This window comes from Stenella coeruleoalba (assembly GCF_951394435.1).
Source record: "Stenella coeruleoalba genome assembly, chromosome: 5".
NCBI classification, from domain to species: domain Eukaryota; kingdom Metazoa; phylum Chordata; class Mammalia; order Artiodactyla; family Delphinidae; genus Stenella; species Stenella coeruleoalba.
In genome coordinates this window covers 57,474,900-57,499,711 of record NC_137150.1, presented here as the reverse complement: position 1 = coordinate 57,499,711, position 24,812 = coordinate 57,474,900, and the positions used below count along the sequence as shown (strand labels likewise).

General features: G+C 40.1%; 1 protein-coding gene across 2 annotated transcripts in view; it reads left to right on the top strand.

Moving 5' to 3' along the window:
* Window positions 1–676: 676 nt before the first annotated feature.
* Window positions 677–24,812, top strand: part of GNB4 (G protein subunit beta 4) — a 60,128-nt gene continuing 35,992 nt past the window's right edge. For both annotated transcript variants that reach the window (XM_079921297.1, XM_079921296.1), the window contains exon 1: window positions 677–976. The gene's annotated coding sequence lies outside the window, so the exon portion shown is untranslated. The remainder of the gene's footprint in view (window positions 977–24,812) is intronic.

The window sequence follows — 24,812 nt, the reverse complement described above, 5'->3', positions numbered from 1 at the left end:
GGAGAGGAAAATTGCTCCCGGGCGGTACTGACTTCAGAGGAAGCAAATTGGGTAGATGCATTCATTTTATGACATTTTAAACATGAAACACCCCTAGAAATCTAGAAAAAGTCGGTTGCATGTGATGTTTAACTCATGCAGAGATGAGCAACTTGACAGGGTTATCTGGAAGGCCCGGTTTCATCAGTGACAACAGTAACGATAACTTCCAAGCATTGATCATTTATTTAGAGGCAGGTTCTGTGCAACTGTTAACGCAGTTAAAATTTTCGCACCTTTTTGAGGCATGTACAGTATCCCTATTTTGCCCATGATGAAACTGAGGCCCTGAGATGGTACACGGTCATACAACTAGGGACGGTAGAGCTGGGATTGCAATGCAATTTTGTAAGACTCTGGGCTTCAGTTTACTCTCTTACATTTAGAATTCCAGAATGTTAAACCTAAACGGGACCTTGAGGTCTTCTAAATCAGCCCCTCTATCCTGCCCACGAGCAAGCTGAGGCCTGTGCGGTGGCAGGAAGGAAACCGGCCACACCACTTGGGCGCTACTCAGAAGTGTGCTCCAGCGTCCAGGCGCCGAACCAAGAAAACGAAACTGCCCGGGAATAAATGTTTTTCTTCTTCTAGCAGGAAACGAGAGAGAAAATAGGAAGCAGACGCTCCGCTCCGCGCTAGCTGCTTTCGCCCCCCGCCCGGGCCGCGCACGCTCCAGGGTCTGCGCGCGTCCACGGCGCGTCCCCGCGGGCTCGCGCGCCTCGTGCCTCGCGCCTCGCGCCTCGCGCCTCGAGCCACGTCCCCGCGCGCAGCGGAGTTGGCTGCTGGGAGGCGCGGGCCTGGGTGTGGTCGGCGGATCTCGGCGGCGCTGGTCTCGGCGGTACTCTGCGCTCTGCAAGCCGGCTCCGCGCGCCAGGGGCTGCTGAGCGCCCAGCTGACCTCCGCACGTCCAGTCCACACGGGCCCAAGCTCCCTTCAGGTAGGCGGCGGCCGCGCTAGCTGCGGCTTGTCGGTGCGCCCCGCGGGGGCATCCTGGGCTTCCCGCAGGGGGCGTGAGGCGCGGCCGGCGGGGTCCTCCTGACTCGGGGACGGGGGACTCCAGGAGGCGGACCCTGCCCGGGAGGGACGGGGCGGGCGCGCCTCGGTGGCGCTCCGCTCCGGTGCGGGGACCAGCCGCTCGGCCGCCGCTTCGGGCACTTCCTGGGCAGCGAAGGGGCGGTCTATGGTCCTTGGCCTCCAGACCCCCAGGTTTCTCTCCGCGCCCCGAGGCGCCTCCGGGGCACTGGAACGCGAGCGTGCGTTTGTTCCGAGAATAGCGGTTATTCAGGGCTTCCCAGAAGGGTTATTGGGTGGTGAGCGCTGGGAGAGATAAAAGTTCTCCACCGAGTGCTAAAAATGAGTCCAGTGGTTTCGTGTTAAATTTATTTTGTAAAGGATATGATGATGCCCAATATTTGGCGGGGGGAAGGAATTAAGGATTTTGAATACTTGTAAGTTCAGTACATGATAAAATGTTTTCCTTTTCTCTCCGCATTCTTTTCTGCTTTCAAAACACAAATGATTGCCTTGTATTGTACTTTGATATTTATTGCCCTTCGGCAGAGGAAGAATTTCCCAAAGTTTAAAAACAGACTTTCATTTGGTTATAGAAGCAGTGTCTTGTTATTTTGCATCTCTCTCTCTTCCCTTTTCTCCCACTCCTTCCTTTTCTCTTTTAGTAAAGGGTGTGGATGCATCTTTCTCCTTCCACAAGAAAAGTAGCTCGGTCTGTGGATTAGCACCCTACTGGAAAGTTTTCTTAAGACGTTCGGCATTGAATTGTTGATGAATTCTAATCGTCTTGGTATTGCATACTGAGATTGTGACCTTTAAGTGCGTCTTCTAGAACAGAGGTAGAGCACACACTGCTTATTTAAGATGAAAGAGAAGTCATTTCTAGTCGGCGAGGAAAACGACGGGTAAAATTGTATGCTTCGTGTCTCATTGCCATTGCGCATTTTAAGGCTCTTCAGTGTGGGGCTTTGGGGTTATTACTGATTCTAGGCTCTGAAAGTTTATTGTATATTTCAGTATTTAGTTAAAGATCACTTTAAGACTTTCCATGTTGCATTTTGGTTTGTAGATCAATTTGAAAGTGAAATAGAAACTTTTAAAACATTGCTTTATTGAATGTCCTTAATTCTCTTGTGTATACACATTTATAAAATTATAAAATTGGTTAATATGCCTTTTGATAGATTTATGTTCATCTCTTTGTGAGCCATAGGCATTACTTAGATTATTCAGAGTCATTGGTATTGCTTCTTTTATTATTTTCTCCAGTTTTATTGAGATATAATTGGCATATAACATTGTGTAAGTGATGATTTGATAGATATATAAATTGCAAAATGATTACCACAGTTAAAGTTAGTTAATACATCCATCACCTTTGTGTATGTGTGACATTTAAGATTATTCTTTTAGCAACTTTCAAGTATGCAATACAGTATTGTTAACTGTAGTCACCATGTTGTACATTAAACCCCCAGAACTTATTCATCTTATAACTGGAAGTTGTTTTTTTAAATTAATTAATTAATTAATTTTTGGCTGCTTTGGGTCTTCGTTGTGGTGGCTTCTCTTGTTTCAGAGCATGGGCTCTAGGCGTGCGGGCTTCAGTAGTTGTAGCACGCGGGCTCAGTAGTTGTGACGCACAGGCTTAGTTGCTCTGCAGCATGTGGAATCTTCCCAGACCGGGCTCGAACCCATGTCCCCTGCATTGGCAGGAGGATTCTTAACCACTGCGCCACCAAGGGAGTCCCTAACTGGAAGTTTTTAACATTTGATCAACATCTCCTCAGAATTGTTTCTTTTAAACCATTGGCACTTTAGTATGTCAGCACATATTTTTACACTTTAAAAATAGACTCTGGGACATTTTGAAAATTGAGAATTGGAACTACGTGTTGGACATTTTTTTTGCCCTTACCAAATACTGCCTGAGATGGTGTGATTTCACTGATTTCTTTTAGGCATGTTATTGAAACACACTGTGTAATTTCTTTATCTTGTTAATCTGCATTTATTATAGGAACTACTTATTAAGCATATGTTCTGGGCCAGGGGCAATTCTATACATTATTCTGTTTATATTCTACATTAACTTGGCAAAAGAGATATTATCCAGTTCTACAGGTAAGAAAATTGTGACTCTGAGATGTTAAGTAACTTGCCAGTGGTTATGTAGCTGTTAGGTAACTCAGTTGGGATTTAAGGCCAGACCGCTCTGTCTCTAAAGTTCATGTTCTTCCCTCTGTGCCACACTGACTTAGTGCCAGGACATGAGGAATAACCCTCAGTTACTCAATAGCATATTTGTAAATTTTCCAAGACGTGCCAGAGATGTGGGTTTGATTTTCTAGCACGATCATTACTGTCCATCTGTGTTACTACACAGATCCTCATGTCACCCATTCTCTTCTCACCTCTCTATTCCTGCTTAAATGTCTAGCTCAAAGTTCAAAACCTCCCTCTTGCCAGGGCAGAATTTCTCCTGCTGACATTAATAGGTAGTGATAGCTTAATTATCCTTCCAAAATAATAACCCCATTTTATGTGGGTTCTCTAGAGCCATAGGTATAACTAATTTGGAAGGTTACAAACAAGATGCCATCTATTTTGGAATATGGGAACCTTTTGATATCCCTCAAATTTAAACCAGAAGTTATTTTGATAGATATTTCTTTCTGCAGTTATCCCATCCCTTCTCCACCTTCAATTTCAGTTTCTGTGGAATCATTTACATTATAATACAAACATTCTGTTATGTCTCCCATCTTAAAATTCTTTCTTGATCCAGTATGCTGTCCCATCTCTCTGTTCCACACTGAGAAAGCATAATCTTTTGATAGAACAAAAATAGAGAAGAGGTAACCAGAAACTAATTAGCTACCTGTAGGGGGTGGGTAGGAACTGAGTAAAAGGGATGGTGGAGGGAATGGCATTGCTCTGATTATACCTTTTTGTGTAGTTATGAGCTTTGGAAACTTGGTAATGTTTTATATGTTCAAGAATGAAATTAACAGGGTTGGGAGAAAAAAGCCTCCAAAATTGAATACAAACAGCAACAGATGAACCAACTGTATTTTAGTGAATAACGTAAACTCTCAGAAGAAAAGAAAATGAATCCAAGTGAGTTTTTAACACAGGACTTTGATTATATACCTTTAACCTAAAGGTGAAAGAACTGCCAACAACAAAAACAAAAAACCTTGAACCATGTGTAGTAGGCTGTTATCTATAGTGTAGAGATATAGCAGTTCTGAAACTATTTTGTGTGTTTTGTAGGATTGAGCAAATGAGTAAATTCATTGCTATTTTGAGAGCTAGGGTTTTCACTGTGGGAGAAGGGAAATAAAAAATACGAAACAGAAGAAGGCAATGAAGACCTCTATGGTGTTGGATTGGAATTAGAGTTATACATATGAACTCATGATTAAAATATACCTACATTGGGCTTCCCTGGTGGCACAGTGGTTGGGGGTCCTCCTGCCGATGCAGGGGACGCGGGTTTGTGCCCTGGTCCGGGAGGATCCCACATGCCGTGGAGCGGCTGGGCCCGTGAGCCATGGCTGCTGAGCCTGCGTGTCCGGAGCCTGTGCTCCGCAGCGGGAGAGGCCACAGCGGTGAGAGGTCCTCGTACTGCAAAAAAAATAATAATAATAAAAAAATATATATACCTACATTCATACAGACATGCATATAATTCCTAGCTCTGTCTGATGAAAGGGCTAGAAGTAATGACACCCTAGTAGCAGTGAGCACAACCAGTGCACAGACCTAAATGGCTGGTTCGAGAGCTGGGGAAGGGAAAGTATAAGATGAGCCTAGAACACAAAATAAGGAAGCGTTCAAAAAAATAATGGGGGCATGTCAAAGGAATGTAGGAACTAGCTTGAACAGACAAATCTGGGAAAATTTGAGCATCAAAATGGATAATAATAGTAATATAACCCACTGAATGAAAACAGAATCCACAAGTCCATAATAAATAAATAAAATAAGAAAAAGGGAAAAACTGTTCCTGGAAGACCACCAATAAAAACTGTAGAAGGAACAATAGAGTTAGAAAAGTCACTAGTTTGCAACCATCATGATAATACTGATTCAGGCAAGTGTTACTAATAGAGAAAGGTCGATGAGGAAAAGGGTATTACTACCGTTTCCAGTGATCTCTCTGGAGATTAACAACCAAGGGGAAGACAGTAACTTCACAGTGGAGAAATCTGGCAGATACCACTTCAGTCAAGTGATCAAAATTAACATCACCAGTAGTGGGATAAACATGTTCCTTTTAATCCTCTTGCCCTGTTGGTGGGAATGTACATTGATACAGCTACTATGGAGAACAGTATGGAGAGTCCTTAAAAAACTAAAAATAGAACTACCATACAACCCAGCAATTCCACTCCTGGGTATATACCCTGAGAAAACCATAATTCAAAAAGAGTCATGTACCACAATGTTCACTGCAGCTCTATTTACAATAGCCAGGACATGGAAGCAACCTAAGTGTCCATCAACAGATGAATGGATAAAGAAGATGTGGCACATGTATACGATGGAATATTACTCAGCCATAAAAAGAAACAAAACTGAGTTATTTGTAGTGAGGTAGGTGGACCTAGAGTCTGTCATACAGAGTGAAGTAAGTCAGAAAGAGAAAAACAAATGCCGTATGCTAACACATATATATGGATTCTAAAAAAGAAAAAAAAATGGTTCTGAAGAACCTAGGGGCAGGACAGGAATAAAGACTCAGATGTAGAGAATGGACTTGAGGACACGGGGAGGGGGAAGGGTAAGCTGGGATGAAGTGAGAGAGTGGCATGGATATATATACACTACCAAATGTAAAATAGATAGCTAGTGGGAAGCAGTCGCATGGCACAGGGAGATCAGCTTGGTGCTTTATGACCACCTAGAGGGGTGGGATAGGGAGGGTGGGAGGGAGACACAAGAGGGAGGAGATATGAGGATATATGTATATGTATAGCTGATTCACTCTGTTATAAAGCAGAAACTAACACACCATTGTAAAGCAATTATACTCCAATAAAGATGTTAGAAAAAAAATGTTCCTTTTGACATGCTTGAAATAGGGATGTCATTACTTTTCTGTGGTATTTCTGAAATGTGTAACCAAAATCTAATCACAGGGAAACAGTTGAGGGACCTTAACTGAGGATTGTTCTACCAAGTAACTGGCTTGTACTCTTCCAACATGTTAATGTCACGAAAGACAAAGAAAGGCAAAGGAACTGTTCCAGATTAAAGGAAGTTCAGGAGACCTGTCAGTTAAATGCAATGCATAATCCTGGATTGGATCTTGGGTTTTGGGAAATCCGGTTACTCTAAGAACATTATGGAGATGTTGGCAAAACTTGAATATGTACTGAATATTAAATATTAAACTTGAATATGTACTGAATATTAAATAATATTGTATCAAATTTAACATATGTTAAATTTTCTGAATTTGATAATTGTACTGTAGTTATGTAGGAAAATGCCCTTGTTCTTAGAAGATACACAGTGAATTATTTAGGAGTAAAGGGTCAAAATATCTTCAGTTTACTCTCAAATGGATAAGCAATAATAATTATTACATATAGAGAGAGCAATAAAGCAAATGTGGCAAATGTTAACAACCGGTGAATCTAGGTGAAGGGAATAGGAGTATTCACTATATTAAAATTTTCAACTTTAAGTTTGAAATTCCAAAAACATGGAAAGTTAAAACTTCAAAAAGTAATAAAGCTACTTAGTGTCCAAAAATCTTGGAAAGATTCCATGTAGGCTGTATCTGCTTCTCAACTCCTCCTCTCCCTCTTCTTCTGAACCTACTCCAGAGACTTTATCCTTCCTATGCCACAAAACCATTCAAGGTCACCAGGGATGTCAGTCTTGCCAAGTTAGATCTCTCAGCCACGTTTGACACAAGTGATAGATAACTCCTTCCTTACTGAAGCATTTTTTCCCTTGACTTATGGGACACTAACTCTGATTTTCATCCTGCCTCACTGGCTGTGGCTTCTTATTCTTTTCCAACTCAGTAAATGGTATCGCTGTCCACCCAGTTGTTCAGTCTAAGACTCCTAAGAGTTATCCTGATTGACTCATCCTATATCTGTTCCTCCATTGGCAAGTATTATGGCCTCTAACTTAAGAATTATTCCAAATTTGTCTGTTTTTCATCACCTCCACTGCCACTACCCTTGTGTCAAACCACCATCTTTCCTGGTCCAGACTACTGTAGTAGTGCCTAACTGGTCTTTCAGCTTTCGGCGTCTGTGTCGCCTAGCAGCTAGCATGAACTTTAAGAGGTATCAATCAAATCAGATTATATCGCCCAGTATCAGAACACATTACTGTTAGATGAAAACTGAAGTTTTTATTATGGTCAGGAGGCCTACATGATCACATGGTTGGGCTCTTACCCACCTCTGTTATATCTTCTGCTTTGCTTACTCCCCTCCAGCCTTACTCTACTCTCTCCCGTTGATTCAGTTTGCCAGGTTAGTTTCTGCCTCAGGGCCTTTGCATTTATCAAAATTATTTCTTGTACCTGGAATGCTCTTCTCCATTTAAGGCATGGCTCATTCCCTCGTTTCATTCAGGTCTTTACTTAGATTAATTTATTTAAAAATAGCCTTCCTGGTCACCCTCTAACTTCTTGCAGGTTTTTTCCCCCACTGCGTAGTACTTATCTGTACTTGAAATTGTTATTTATTCACGAGCTTTATAATCTTCTCCTAGACAAATATAGAATAAAGCTCCATGACCACGGGAAACTTTGTTTTGTTTACTGCTGAATCCCTGGAGCCTGGAATGTGCCAGGCATGTGGTTGGAATTCAGATATTTGTTGAATGAACGAATAAATGCATGAATCAATATTTGCCAGCTTTCTGGCTGTATTTTATTTTACACTGTTGCAATTGGAGAAGACTGTCTCAGAGAATCCCATAACATCGGTGCTGTTTTTTGGTGACACTGCTCCAGGTTTTCTGGAAGCTAACAAGTTATCAGCTTTGTGTTTCACGACTTCATCTTTCTTTTGTCTGCCCTCTGGTGGAGGGAGTACTAATAAGCAGGAGATAGTAGAGTAGGTCAGTAGGAAGAAATAAAAGTGGACGAGTCTTGATCACAAACTGGATAATTAACTTTTAAGTTACAAAGATTTGAAAATTTAAATTTTAGGTAAGCCTCAAAATTAACCATAATAAGGTTGGAAAGAATGAAAAGAAAACTGGCAGTAGTTAGATTTAAAGAACTATCTGGCTTAGGATGAAAAATAAAACTAGCTCCAAAATGTTTTGATTACTTAAAATAATTTCTGCTTAAATATATTTCTTCTCTTAAAATATTTTTAATATTTTTCCATCTTTAGTTCAAAGACATCTTTTTCTCAACTGTACTAATAACGTCAGCTAACCTTTGTTGACTTTTCCAGTTGTCAGTTAACATATGCCAGGGGAAAAGCCAGTATTCAAACCCCAACAGTTGGGTACTAGAGGCAGCACTCTTAACTACTGTGCTTCACTACAGCCTTCCTACTAATGTCCTCTGAATGGTACGGGCACCAAAGAATTTCCTTTGGTGTAATAGTTATGAATAACAACAACAAAAATGCTTGATAAGGGGAATTCTCTGGCAGTCCAGTGGTTAGGACTCCTGTGCTTCCACTGTAAGGGGCACGGGTTCAATCCCTGGTCGGGCAGCACAGCCAAAAAAAAAAAAAGCTTGATAAGTTTACAGCCTGTGTTCCTCAATATCACTTTCCTAGTATGTATTATGGAGAGCTTTTTCATATAGAATTTGAGAACTATATCTTATTTAATCTGTTTTGAAGTAGAAATCACATTAAATGATTTCAACACTTGTGTACTATTGACTTGCTAAAATAATATAAAGTTTCTCTTAATGTCCATATTTAACATTTAAGGCAATATACAGCTTAAAATTTTTTTCCCCAGTTTCACCGTTAGCTCTCCAATTGATTTATTTTTATAATTTTTGGTTATATAAACAATTGGGTAATGACTGTCTTTAAACATTCATTCTTACCTCTTCAAAAATACCATGTTTTTATTTTTTGTTTATTTATTTTTAAATTTATTTTTGGCTGTGTTGGGTCTTCATTGCTGCACGTGGGCTTTCTCTAGCTGCATCAAGCGGGGGCTACTCTTCGTTGTGGTGCGCGTGCTTCTCATTGCGGTGGCTTCTCTTGTTGTGGAGCACAGGCTCTAGGCACGCGGGCTTCAGTAGTTGTAGCAGGTGGGCTCAGTAGTTGTGGTTCATGGGCTCTAGAGCTCAGGCTCAGTAGTTGTGGCGTATGGGCTTAGTTGCTCCGTGGCATGTGAGATCTTCCCGGACCAGGGCTCGAACCCGTGTCCCCTGCATTGGCAGGTGGATTCTTAACCACTGCGTCACCAGGGGAGTCCTACCATGTTTTTAGAAGCCTTACTTTTTCTTCTTCATCATGTAATTTGTAATACATTTTTAGCTATAGAGAAATTGATAGAATCTGTATCATAAAGTGAGAACACTACTTTGGTAGGGACAAAGATGAGGACAGTGGCTCCTGTGCTCAAAGTGCTAATAACCTCCGGGCTCTTACATAGGAAGTTTTGGTATTTTTGTTATGATGACATTTACCAATGGCTTGACTCTGTTTTTTTCCCCTTCAATTTTTATGAGTTCCCCACCTAAACACCTTTACTCAGGAATTGTTTAAAATACGAAAATTGGACGTTAACTCTTTGGTTTGTGAAATTAAAACCCCAGTAATGCAACTTAAGCTGAATGAGGCTCTGTTGTACAACTGGCATGTGACATAGATTATATTGATACATGGTATTTAGGATAATTAACAAGGCTTATAATGACTAGTTTTATAAGGAAATAATTTGAAACATTTTTTACTTTCTAGGCTTCTGTAAATTAAATTATGTATTTAAATGGAAAAATGGTAGACAGCTAATTACTTAAGGAAATTGAAATTCGTCGACAAGGGATGTCATTATGTGCATTGCTTACTAAATGTGCCCCTAGGGAAGTTGTTGGGAGAGAATAAACTTTTTGAAAAATGTGGTCTCCTTGTCATTTGGTGTAAAAAAGCAAAAGCAGTTGGTATTTTAAAAGTTTTAATAGATACTAGTTTTCATGGTTATGTTAACCTTTACTTTTGGGAATTAAACTTTATTAACAAGGAATTTTATTATGTTTATTAATTATTAATGCGCCACTAAGGAAGATTTTGGGGGAAAATGAATTTAAAAACACACACAAAGACTCCTCCATGCCTTAAGATATAAAAAAGGAGAGAAATGTTTGTATGTAAATTTCCCCCATGGTTATAACTAATCTTTCCATGAGGGAACATCTGTGTATAGTTTCTAGAGATGATAGGTTATGAAGGGATTGTGAAGCATCAGGAGCAATGTGTGTTTCCTTAAGGCTGCTGAAGGGCAGTATTGGTGTATGTGATAGTGAGTGTGGCAGGATGAAAACATCAATAGGACAGTCTGAGCAGTAGACGAAAACTGTATGCGACTACAATGTAAATGTAACTAAAAGTGAGTACACTGTTGAAGCCACCTGGTGGAGATGGAACTCTCTGTTGATTGATGGATTTTGAGGATATTAATTGTAGGAGTAGGGAGCTGGGGATGGAGTGGAGTTGCAAATAGCTAGTGTGGGTTATTAATTAGCTGTTAGTCTAAACCCAAGAGAGCAATCAGATGACATTTTGGTAAAGAAAGTGTGATACTGAAGTAGCGTTGGTGGATATCTGTTCATCTCAGACCAACATCATATAAGTACACTTGCTTCTTAATTAGTAAAACTTCCAAAGTTTTACCTCGTGCATAGGCATTATAGCTTTATGTTAGAAAGAATGAAATCTGCCCTGGGAGAAAGGCACTGAGTGCTATACTCTATTTCGACTTATTATTGGTAATTTTAAGATATTTTACTTTTATTAAAACTGAACATATGGAATTGTAGCTACCTTTCTATGAATATGTTAATTACACAAGTCACATTTTGTGCTATCAAGCCAACTCAGCAAATGAGTTAGATCATGATTGATGCCTGCTAGGCACTCATAAAAATTTGTTGGATGAAATTCTGATGTATCCAGCTGTCATATTTTCATCCTTTAGCAGTGGGATTAATTTAAAAAAATTTTTAGATATAACCAAGAGTAATATGTAATCAGGTCTGGTGAGTTTGTGTTGTTTCTGGTAAAACAAAAGCAAATTATGTGACTTTAAAGGGTATAAGACTTTGTGACTTAGTGGTACAAAGATGAACCATGTATAGTCCTATCAAAAAAATCCAAGAGGTGATAATATTTGAGTGAAGTCATATGAGAAAAGACGGGCTGACAAGGTTATGATCTGTAATGTACATAATCGTAATTCATTTTCCTAATGTTTGGTTCACGAAGCCTTGGAAATACTAAAACTAGAGGCGTTGCAACTTAGAGAAAGTAGTTTGAGGACTAAGTAAAAGGAAATACCCTCCTATTTTACATCTCTGACAGTGAATTTATAGAACTGGTTACTTTAAGAGGTTGTACAGCTAAAAATACAAGCATACTGAAAGTGGTTTCAGTGGATTCACAGACAGTGTTTTGGAATGTATTGCATTTAGTTTAAGGGAAATCCTTAGTATGTTGAGTTCAGTCACATTCTCATGAAACATTTGGTTTTGGTGACATAACACTCTAAATATGTTCAGTATTGTGGCACTTACATCTTAATGTAATTATTATCTTTCTTGTGAGAAGATGAATTTTTCTGATTGGGATGGGTCAGTTCTTGTGCCTGGTGCAGGGTAGGTGTTAAATACATGTTTGTTGAGTGGAAGAATAAATCACATGATGATATGAATTGACAGCAGTTGGAATAGTGCTCATTTATTATGTACTTGGGACTAGAGATAAAAATAATAGGAAATGCAGGAAGAAAACTCTTTTTTTGAAAGCCTTCCCAAAATGTTAAATGGAAAAAAGCTAAACCTAATCACTTAAATTTTCCGTTGTATCTCTATATATGTATGTGGGAATTTAAAAGGGATACACTAAAAAGAACAGAAGCATATCCACTTTATATTTAAAACATGTACTCTGCATCAGGTTTTCAGGTAGTACTTGATATTACAGTAGTTTTAGTTTTTGTTAGCTTTGCCTCAAGACTTCTTCCCCTTCTTTTCCCTTTCCTTGACTAAGGATAATTTTTTAATTAAAAATTTAATTTAATTTTAATTTAAAAATCAAACTCAAAGAACTTAGGGTTAAACACAGCTTTTATAAATGGCAAATAGTCTTAACACATTGCAGATGTCTCACATATAATTTATAACACAAATGTAAAAAATGTGTAGGAATGGAACAACAAAATCCATTTGCTTTTAATTTCATGAATTCCTATTCTGTTCTTTTTTTTTTTTTTTTTTTTGCAGTACGCGGGCCTCTCACTGCTGTGGCCTCTCCCATTGCGGAGCACAGGCTCCAGATGCGCAGGCTCAGCGGCCATGGCTCACGGGCCCAGCCGCTCCGCGGCATGTGGGATCCTCCCGGACCGGGACACGAACCCGTGTTCCCAGCATCGGCAGGCAGACTCTCAACCACTGCGCCACCAGGGAAGCCCTATTCTTTAAAAAACATTTTATGCATCATATATTTTTGGGTCATGGAATTTACCATCTTAGTTTAGATGTCTGCAACGATGACATAGCCTGTTCAATGATAGAGCCTCAAATTATTATCCAAAGTGTTCACCCCGGGCTTCCCTGGTGGCGCAGTGGTTGAGAGTCCGCCTGCCGATGCAGGGGACACGGGTTCGCGCCCCAGTACGGGAAGATCCCACATGCCGCGAAGCAGCTAGGCACGTGAGCCATGGCTGCTGAGCCTGCGCGTCCGGAGCCTGTGCTCCGCAACGGGAGAGGCCACAACAGTGAGAGGCCCACGTACCACCAGAAAAAAAAAAAAAAAAAGAGTCAAAGTGTTCACCCTAAGTGGATCTGTTTATGACACTTAGATAAAGAACTTGGTTTCTTGTTGATTGATTTATGACTATGTGTAGACTGATCCTGTTGTGCCTTGTTAAGAAAACTTAATCACAAGTGGGTTTTTTTGTTTTAAAGAAAAATATATAAAAGTCAGTTTTGGCATTTCATAATCCAGGTTCCTTTTTTAGTTAATTCCAAGGATACACGAAACACTGTTTTCTTCGGGGTATTTTCTCATATACTTTGCTACTTTAACAAAGATTAATACATTTAAGACTTGAATTTAAAACATTGTTTTCAAGTATCTGTCTTTTCAGGTGACATGGGTATTTCAACATAGAAGATAGCTTGGTTCTTAAGTTGTCCTTTTCAATCCTGGTGTTTATTTCATTCTTATATTTCTTAAAGAGTAAAGCAAGACCAAATACAAGTAGATTATTTTAAAGAAGGCAATGGCTGCCAAAAAAAAAAAAAGAAAGAAAATAAAGATTTTACCAGATGCATTGTTTCCCTTGAGGAAAGGGAAGATAACACCTGAAATACGTCAAGGAATTGTTAATGATTTCTTTGTAAAAAAATACGTTAAGGTGTGAGTGTTGAAATAGGAAATGTATATGGAAACTTCTTCTTTCCTGTTGCTTCTTTTCTCATTCCCAAGCTGTCCTTCAGAAAAATAAAACTAAAAAATTTTGTAATTCAGATCTGGGAAATAGTTTTGCTCTATTATTTATTTATTTATTTTTGGCTGTGTTGGGTCTTCGTTGTGGTGCATGGGCTTCTCATTGTGGTGGCTTCTCCCGTTGCGGAGCACAGGCTCTAGGCATACAGGCTCAGCGGCTGTGGCACGTGGGCTCAGCAGCCGTGGCTCGCAGGCTCAGCAGCTGTGGCGCACGGGCTTAGTTGCTCCACGGCATGTGGGATCCTCCCGGACCAAGGCTCCAACCCATGTCCACTACATTGGCAGGAGGATTCTTAACCACTGTGCCACCAGAGAAGTCCCAATTTTGCTCTATATTAAAACCAATTGGAATGGGAATGATTTCTTTCTGTAATTATGTATTCCATCTATTATCTTTATTTTTTTTTTAAGTATCTAGGTGTTGTGTTTGACCAGGAAGATAATATAAATGCCATTTAGTTTTTTAGGAACTTCTTAATAAATGAACACACACCCTTGAGGTTTCCTCCAATCCAGTGGTTTTAGACAAGAGTTTAGGCCTGTGGTTCTCAAACTCCAGGAGGCATCAGAATCACCTGGAGTGCTTGTTAACCACAGATTGCTGGGCTCCATCTCAGAGTCTCTGGTTCTTTAGGCCTGGCAAAGGGCCTAAAAGTTTGCATTTCCAGCAAGGTCCTCAGTGATGCTGATGCTACTGGTCCCCACCTTCTGAGAACTAATGATTAGGCTATTTGGTTAAATTAGTGGTCATCAACCATGTTTCTTCCCTTACACACCTGATTGATATAACATTAATAATGCCCCAATCCAGGAGTCACGGCATTGGAATGGGATGGGCAAGGTGCTGTTAGAGAGTCAGGTATTGAGATCTTCAGGAGGTGGGTGTAGTTTGAGATAGCCCCCTTTTCTAAAAATTAATTTATTAATTAATTTATTTTTGGCCATGTTGGGTCTTCATAGCTGCACACAGGCTTTCTCTAGTTGCAGTGAGCAGGAGCTACTCTTCTTTGCGGTGCACGGGCTTCTCATTGTAGTGGCTTCTCTTGTTGCAGAGCATGGGCTCTAGGTGCACGGGCTTCAGTAGTTGCAGCACGTGGGCTCAGTAGTTGTGGCACGTGGGCCCTAGAGCACATGGGCTTCAGTAGTTGTGGAGTGCGGGCTCAGTAGTTGTGGCTCGTGGGCTCTAGAGCACAGGCTAAGTAGTTGTGGTGCACGGGCTAGTTGCCCCGTGGCATGTGGGATCTTCCTGACCAGGGCTCGAACCCATGTCCCCTGCATTGGCGGGCAGATTCTTAACCACTGAGCCACCAGGGAAGTCCCTGAGATAGCCCTTTAAATGATTGGATGTTTTCTCTTCTCTCCCCCTCTGAATCTTCCTCCTCCACGCTCGTTAGAGAGTCCTAGTCTATAAGTAAGGGTGCAAACGGGGTATAGGTAGTTTAGGTCCTCTCCTAGCAAACTTATACCTTCTAGAGTCAGGGAGGAAGCTTCAGTGCTTCTCAAGGAGCTGAGGAGAGAAAGAAGAGGTTACACTGCAGGAGAATTGGGATGCTGAGGCCATGAACAGAATTCTTTCTGGTAATAATTCTATTTTCCTTTTTTGTTTAAAGTATTATTGTGTTATATCTATTGATCCATCAACAGATACGAATATTGGCCTGAGTCATGTTTATGATTATACCCTCTTCTTATATTTCCCTTGTTAGGCCAAATTAGCTCTGACTTAAAGTTCCAAGGACGTTTTGTTAATGTGTGTTATTTAATCCCTAAAACAATCACTTGGGTGTAGACATTAGTGTCTCCACTGTACAGATGAGGGAATTGAGACTCAGAAGTTAAACAGTTTCTGGGATCACACAGTAAGTATAGTCATAACTCAGACTCTCATTAGGTTGTGTGAACTTGGGTGAGGTTCATAACCTCCAAAACATGTTTCCTCATCTGTAAAATGAGGATGATATTAGTACTTACCTTTTGAGGTTAATTTGAGGTTGTTAAATGAGTTACTGTGAAGAGTTGTGAACAGTGCATGACACATAGTAAGTGCTTAGTAAATGTCATCTCTTGATTGGCTAAATACTAAGTATCTTTTAACATCAGGGGTCATCCAGGTAATCCTCCTCTTATATATTATAGGTCAAGAATCTCTTACCAGCTTACGTGGTTCCGTGTGCCACAAGGGTTGAGAATCATGGATCAAGCTAAGTTTGTTTGACTTTTGCAGTGAGAAGGTGGAGGCTCAGAATCAGGATTGGCCGCTTATACTTGAGAAGTTGATTTGTGTTGCCAGCCACATCTCTTGTAGCCATCAATTTTGTAGGAAATCATTTGTTATACCGAGATTTGCTTTAACTGTATAATGAGACAGTGATTAATCACTACGTAATAGATTGTGTTTACTGGAAAAGTATTCATTTCTTGGGAATGCCTCAAACATCTCTTAGATAAACTGTTACTTGCTTTAAAAGAAAAAGAATCTCTTATCCATAATTTGGAGATCCAGACTGGTTTGAAACTGCAATTTTTTTCATATATCATTTAGTGGCAAAACCTTATGTGATTTGAACTCGTTTGGTGGCACAACCTAACTTGAACTAACGTGAAACTGTTGCTAGTCTACTTTTTCCCCACCTAGTTGTGACGACACTTACATTTTGCTGCAGACATACTCCTTCTGGATTATGTGGATGCTGCCCAGGAGTCCAGTTGGTGTGGAATGAAATATGTGATGAATACACCTTTTAAAATCTGAAAACCTGGGAATTCCCCAGTGGTTAAGACTCTACGCTTTCATTGCCAAGGGCGTGGGTTTGATGCCTGGTTGGGGAACTAAGATCCCACAAACCACGCGGTGCGACCAAAAAAAAAAAAAATCTGAAAAGCTTTTAAAAAATCTTTTTTAAAATCTGTAGACTCCCAAATTCTGAAATGCATTTGGCCCTTAGGGCTTAGGGTAATGGATTATGGACTTCCGTGAATATGCCCTTAAACCTCTGTTTTCCTTCTTAGACTGTAAACTCCTGGAGAGCTGACCTGTATCTAATTCATGTGTAGCCCCGGTTCTTGGCACATAATAGGCATTCGGTAAATGTTTGGTGAGAGAATGAACTGTGCCAGAACAAACCAGTTAGGTGAAGGGAAACAGACTTGAGAGCAGCACCTTATTTTTTCCTGGAACACAGACAAACCAGACTCCCTTCAGTTTACAAGAGGCTGAATCATGTTAGTTTTGGGGCACTTGAAAATGTTCAGTGTAATGAGAAATTTGGTAGCAAAATAAAAAAGCAAAACTTAGTGCCTGTACTACAATGTCGGCATCTCTTCTATTTTCCTCTCTTATCCACTCACTCCATACAGCTTTAGATTTTAGGCCAACTTCTTGAGAAAGAAAGCCACATGGGAACATCTGTAATTGGAAGACTACTTGGGGTGGGTAAGCAAGTGTGTTTTTACATTCTTCTGAGAATGATCATAAAAGCTTTAAATACCTTAACTGATTCATTAAGGGTTTAGGGGTTTTTTTTTTAATAAATAAAGTATAGGAATTATGAATCAGGATTGCAGAGAGGAAAGCAGCACATTACAGAATTTAAGTATAATAATAGCAAACTTTTCTGATAGACTACTAGTAGGTAAAAGTAGTTTACATTTAAATTTTTAAAGTACAGTTTAAAATATTTTTTCATGCCTTACATGAGCTTTCATGATCCATATGAAAATTATTAATAGTTAAGAAATACTTGTATGTCTTTGTCTTAGATGGATTAAAATAACTGTTCATTAACACAGCAATATAATTGTACAGGCTACATAATGCCTTGTTTTAGTAAAAATTCTGTGGACATTTTAAGAAGTGTAGAGAGAAGTCTATTTGAATTATGCAATTGTATTTTTTTCCATTTTATTTAATAAGTTGGCTTGGATACAATGACCCATTGATATTTTTTGATATTTGTAACTGGTACAGCTGAACTTTTTAAAGGATAATTGATATGCTGCCTTCTGCTCAACTAACAGTGCTTTCACTATATGATCAAGTTATTTAAAATGTGTTAAATGAATCAAATATTCATGTTGAGAAAGAACCTAGTCAAGAAGTTATAGTAATTAAGAGAGCACTACTCTTATACCAAACTAATTTCTGTTAAATTATTAGTTTAAAATTGCCTTAGTTAGTAATTTCAGTACAACTGCAGAGATTGTGAGAAACAGCTCCAATTGGATCTTGAGTAAAAATCACTGTTGGTGAAATTCCTTGACTGTATCCTTCTAATGATTTTTTTGTGTTTTTTGTAAAGGAAGGTAGAGATGGCTCATATCTCATACACGTCTGTATCCTTCCTTCCTCCCAGGAGGGAAGTTTCTTAACTAGCTGACCGAAGATAGATCTGGAAAAACATAAATATTTAAGAAATGAATTGGGGGTGGGAAGGGGCGGGGGGAGGAGCCCACAATAGTACGGATAAGGAATAGTCAGTGAAGTACAAGGAGGAAGTAAGGGGTCTGGAAAGCTATTGGAGTAAAGCTTGAATAAGAGGGGGAGGATCATTAGATTCAGTGGAGAGATCTAACGAAATGCCCTTCCAAGGAGGCGAAGTGGAGTGGTTGAGAGACTGGGTTCCAGAGTCATACATGCTTTGCTTCAATTCCCAACTCTGCTTCTAATCTTAGGCAAGTTGTTTAACCTAACCTCAGTTTATTTTTAAATTTCATTCCATTACATTTATTTTATGGTTCCCAGTGGACTTAAGGTATGTTAAAAGGTAAGCTGAGGGACTTCCCTGGTGGCGCAGTGGTTGAGAATCTGCCTGCCAGTGTTCGATCTCACATGCCACGGACGAACTAAGCCCGTGCACCACAACTACTGAGGCTGCGAGCCACAACTACTGAGCCCACACACCACAACCACTGAAGCCTGCATGCCCTAGAGCCCACATGCTGCAACTACTGAAGCCCACGTGCCTAGAGCCTGTGCTCCACAGCAAGAGAAGCCACCGCAATGAGAAGCCCACACACCACAACAAAGAGTAGCCCCTGCTCGCCACAACTAGAGAGAGCCCGAGCACAGCAACAAAGACCCAACGCAGCCAAAAATAAAATAAAAACAAAGGTAAACTGAGACGTATTGGGTTAGCCAAAAAGTTCCTTCGGTTTTAAAGTAAACATAAAAGACACATTTTTCATTTTCACCAAGAACTTCATTAAACAACGTATTCACAGTTTTGTTCCACTACCTTCTGTCATTTTTTAGGCAACTTCATAATTCCATCTTCCCAAAACTTTTTGAGCAAAGAACTGTTCCAGGTGCCTTTTACAGTCTTCCAGGGAACTGAAATTTTTTCCATTAAGAGAATTTTGTAAAGACCAAAATAAATGGAAATCTGAAGGTTCAGTGTCTGGTAATGTGGTGGATGAATCAGAACTTCCCAGACAGGCTGTAACAGTTTTTGCCTGGTCATCAAAGAAACATGCGGTTTTGAGTTATCCTGATGGAAGAGTATGAGTTTTCTTTTGACTAATTCTGGACGCTTTTCGTCGAGTGCTGCTTTCAGTTGGTCTAATTGGGAGCAGAACTTGTTGGAATTAATCATTTGGTTTTCCTGAAGGAACTCATAATAGAGGACTCCCTTCCAATCCCACCATATACACAACATCACCTTCTTTGGATGAAGACCGGCCTTTGGTGTGGTTGTTGGTGGTTCATTTCGCTTGCCCCACAATCTCTTCTGTTGCCTGTTATTGTAGAGTATCCACTTTTCATCGCCTGTCACAATTTGTTTAAAAACAACGTTTTTGTTACATTTCAGTAGAGAATCTCACGCAGAAATACGGTCAAGAAGGTTTTTTTCCCTTATGTGGAACCTAAACATCAAAGTGATAAACATAACCAAGCTGGTGCCGGTGATTTTCAACTCTTGATTTGGATATGTTGAGTATGTCAGCTATCTGCCACGTGGTATAACATTGATTGTTCTCAATTAGTGTCTCGATTTGATCGCTATCAACTTCAACTGGTCTACCCGACCGTGGAACATCGATTTCCAGCAAGAAATCTCCAGCACGAAACTTCACAAACCACTTTTCACGTTCGATCAGTCACAGCACCTTCTCCATACACTGCACGAATCTTTTTTTTGCGTTTCACTTGGTTTTTACCTTTCTTGAAATAATAAAGCATAATATGCAGAAAATGTTGCTTTTTTCTCACATCCTCAGTATTAAATGGCTACACAAAAATTCACCAGTTTTGATAAGGTTTTTTTAAATGCATGCTAATATGACAGCTGTCACAATACAGTGTAACAAAATTATTTTGAATGAAGTTAAAGACAACTAAGCGCTACTAGAGCCATCTTATGGAAAAAAACGAATGAACCTTTTGGCCAACCCAATATTAAAAAGCTTAAGTTTTCTGAGCAAAAATCGATTTGGATTGGGCACTGCCAAACCAGAGTGGTTAGGAGTGTTCCACCAGCCACCTCTGGAGGTAGGGGTAAGACTTTTATAGAGAAGAGGAGGAAGTGAAGCAAGGGAATTATTTGATTGGCTGTAGTTTATGTGATCGCCTTACTGGTTTTGTTGGTTTTGTTTTGGCCGTGCTGTGAGGCATGTGGGATCTTAGTTCCCCCATCCCTAGCCCCCTGCAGTGGAAGCGCAGAGTCATAATCACTGGACCGCCAGGGAAGTCCCCATTGGTTGTCCTTAGGTTTTGATTTCTTAACCTTGAGGCATTTACAGGCTTAGATTTTGATTTGCTGACACAGGCTGCTAAGGTATTAGAATCACCTCAGTCTAATGGCCTCCTTGTTTAACTGAACATGTTCAAGAGTTGGATTAATTGTAAATATAGTATTCATGGATCCATGTATGACTCGTCGTTATATATTTATATTTGCTTGCTTATTGAGAATGTATAAACACCTGTAAAGCAAATATCCAACTCAGGAATTTGGACATTAACAATTACTTGCAACTCCTTGTGTGTTCCTTCCTTCTCTTTTATCATTCTCTTGCTTCAAAAAAGTCTTATTGCATATGTATGCATTCCTAAACAATATATTATTTAGTTTTAGTTGGTTTTGAGTTTTGTAAAGAGTATTATGCTGGTATGTGTCTTCTGGAACTTGCCTTTTTCCTCTTAGCAGTATTTTTCAGATTCATCTATGTTGTATACCTCTGTAGCTCATTCATTTTCACTGCGATGTAATAATTTGCTGTGAAAACACTGTAATTATCCATTTTCCTATTAGCGGGTGTTATTTTATTGCTATTACAGGTGGTGCTGTATGAATCCGGCCCTTGAGCACAGGTACTTAAGTTTCTTTTAGGGCTCATCTACCCAGAAGTGGAATTAAATTGTCAGGTTGAAGATACACATATCATCACCCTTGTTAGATATTGCCAAATTGCTTCCCAAAGAGCTGTCCTACCAGAATATGTTACCATTTCCTCACAGCTTTGCCAGCTCCTGGATGAGAAAAAAAATTCTGTTAATCTGATAGGTATGAAATTGTTTATTTGCATTTCCCTGATTACTGAGGTTGAGTATCTTCTCATTTGTGTATTGGCCTCTACTGGTTTTCCTGCTGTGACCTGCTATTCGTGCTACAATTTGCACGTTTTTCTTTGGGGTCATCAGCCTTTTTTATTATTAGCTTGTAGGAATTTTAAATTCTAGATTCTGTAGACTAAAACAGATAGACTGCCAGATATTTCTCCAGCAAAGATGGGTTTATTTGGGTTTATTGCAGAGAAGTGCAATTCAAGGTCTGCAGCCATGGCAAACCAGCTGCAAGTCTCGCAGGGCAAGGGAATGAGAACTCTTTTATAGAGACGAAAATGAAGTTGGGAGGGCTGTAGTAAGCAGAGTCCATGGCTTTTCATTGGCTGAGTCCTTGCCAGGAAAGAAGAGGCGTCTTTCTTTTGGGCTGTGTTATGTCACAGAGTGTGAGAGCTCCCCCTTCTGACCTCCCAACTCTCTTTCATTTTCTGTTTATTAATTTTTTATAAGGCTAATCCTTTCTTTGAATTTTAGCTTGCAGCTGTCTTTTTCCGATCTGTGTCTTCGTGTTTTTGGTTTTTTCTTTCTTTCTCTTTGGGGTAGAGGAGAAACTCTCTTCTCATCATGCATACACTGTACTTCCACAGCTGAAGATAGCTAGCTCTTATAGCTGACCTTTCCTCCTCTCCTCCATCTTCTTGTGTATAGGGATAATTGTGAAAATCATCATCAACTGTGTGTGTGTGTGTGGTGGTGTGCAGCAGACTATTGGGCTGTTTAGTAAGCCTGGAGAGTGATTCTGCTCCCATATGTTGGAAGCTTTTTAAAAAAGTAGTGTGTTTGATGCCTCTTTGTTTTCAGTTTTGGGCCAGTTACCAGGTCTGAGTCCTTAGGAGAAGTTATACTCAATTTTCTGTCATGCATATAACCAGTGTACATGGTATACGTTTATTTCTGTCTATAATCACTTCCTTTTTTGGTCAATAACTCAGGGTAAGTCTGATCGGAGACTGTTTTTTGGTTTACTCCCTTCTTAGGTTGGGATCTTGATTATTTTAAAATTTAGATAAGACTCTTCCTTATCTAAGAATTTATACTGCACTTAGTCTGCCTGGCTACACCCACTGAGGATTTTTTCATTCGTTGATGACTGTCTTACTGGTTTTCTCCTGTCATTATTTTCCATATTTTTCTTTTCCCCACATAGAATTTACAATGCTTTATAAAATATTTTGCCACTTCCCTGATTTCTGTCCTTTATTAACTGTGGATACAAAGGAACTGCAGGAGAGCAAGTAGTCAGATGACTTTGTTTTCTACAAGTCGAAAGAAATGCGCATCGAAACTTCACTCCTCTCATTCGGAGCATGCTCTTAGGTGTATTGTTTGAGGGAGCTGCTTTAATAAACTATACCTCATGCAACAATATTTTTCTCAAGAATTCAAAACTTTTCTAGCTGTATTATATATACACACAGACCATGTCAAATACACAGATTGGCTACTTTTTTAAATCCTCCCCTTCAAAGCATAATTTATTAGGATTTATCATATTAGGTTTCATCTGGGGGTATCCTGTTGCTTCTCTTTACCCTAATCAGCCTCTGGGTTTGTCTGGAAGTAGTTTATAATCTACTAGTCTGTGCTGGATGCACTTTTTAAAATTTTTTTTGGTATTCTTGGGAATACAACAATTGTCAGGTGAGAAGAAAACATCAACAGAAAGTCTGTGCAATCAAAATGTTCCTCCTCCATAGTGACAGGACTAGTGTAAGCAGATCAGGTAGCTGGTCCCCAAGAAAGAGCATCAAGAATGGCTTTCTTTTTTTTTTTTTTCGGTATGCGGGCCTCTCACTGTTGTGGCCTCTCCCATTGCGGAGCACAGGCTCCGGACGCGCAGGCTCAGCGGCCATGGCTCGCGGGGCCCAGCCGCTCCGCGGCATCTTCCTGGACCGGGGCACGAACCCATGTCCCCTGCATCGGCAGGCAGACTCTCAACCACTGCGCCACCAGGGAAGCCCAAGAATGGCTTTCTTGACAGAAGAGAATCCATTTTGGCCTAAGCCATTTTGTGCTCTAAACCTGGCGGCAACGCTTGCCCTTGAACGGGTCTTAGTAATGAATGATCTTAAGGGAACGAAAGAACGACAGGCAAGAGAAGTAACAACAGCAAAGATAATATATCAGTCATAAAGACTCCCAGTTTTATTTCTGTGGTAAAACATTAGCCTGAAGGGCTCAACCACCAGATCAACTGGAACCTAAGGGATGATGATGTTTGTTGACCTTTTCTGACCCTGGTGACTTCAGTCAACTGCAGTTTAGCCTCTGTAGGCCGGCCAAGCCCCTTCTTGAGGCTGCATGTATCTTTAGCTTAAAAATTCCTAAGTTTTGCTGCTGGGAGACACTGCTTTGGGAAAGATCCCCAGTGTTCTCCTTACTTGGTGCAAGTAATAAATCCTTCCTTCTCCCAACCTTTAGCTTGGTTGTGTTTTTTGGCTTGACACCCACCAAGAGGTGAACCCAGTTTTCGGGTAACACTAATAAGTTTTCAAATAAAGAGTGAAAAGTTAGTTCCTGTTTTTAGCAACAGATATGATAGGCGGGGAAGGCTGCTTTGACATTTTTCAGACATCCAGAGAGAGTTTGCGGTATTCAGTAGCGGAAGAAAAGTAATTTTCACTCTACCCTTCTGAGTTCTTGGGTGAGACCCCATGTAATAAAAGTTTAACAAGAGAAAAACACACAGTAGTTTATTAATATGTATACCTCCAGTATACATGTGAAATACCCGGGGAAAAATGAGTAACTCCCTGAGGGTAGCCCAAGACACCAGCTTAAATATTGGGTTGGCCAATAGCTTTGTTCAGGTTTTCCCGTAACAGCTTAAGGAAAAGTCCGAATGAACTTTTTGGCCAACCCAATACCATCTTCAGCTAAAGACAAAAGAAAGGTTGGGAGGTTAGGGGTGGAGACTAGGCTTGGGAGGAGCCTAAGAAAAGCAAGGGTAGGGTTTGATATGCAGATTTAAATCCCAAGACTCTAGTCATTTGTAGTCATCCCTCACTTCTGGTACCCAGAGGGAGACACCCTTAAAAATGGAGATTTGCTTTGTAAATGTCACTCTCCATTGCAAAGGGGTAATTTCTACTCTTGTTTTCAGAGTTTCTCTTGTGTCTGTTGTTTCTCAAGATAATCCTCCTGCCTAAGAGGCATATTTTGGGTAGGCATATTTTCCTACCCTTCATTGGGCACAGGCATCACAAGGGTTCTGATTTTGCTGCTTGGAAACGTTTCTCAGACAATCCGTTGCCTTATAATTACCCTCTTCTTTTCCATTATGCCTGCTTAAACTTAGCTGAAGTCATTGGGCATGAGACTTGAGAATTCAGAATTCCATATGAGGAAATAGGGTCATGTAAAGGCAACTGTCTTTGAAAGTTCTTAAACATAGAAAAAGGACTGTAAGTGATGGTGAAATATAGAATCAAGGAGTTTTTTTTTTTCTTAAAGGGAGAGACTTGAGTGTGTAACCCCTAATGGAAAGGATGCAGTCGAAAGTGAAATGCTCCCCA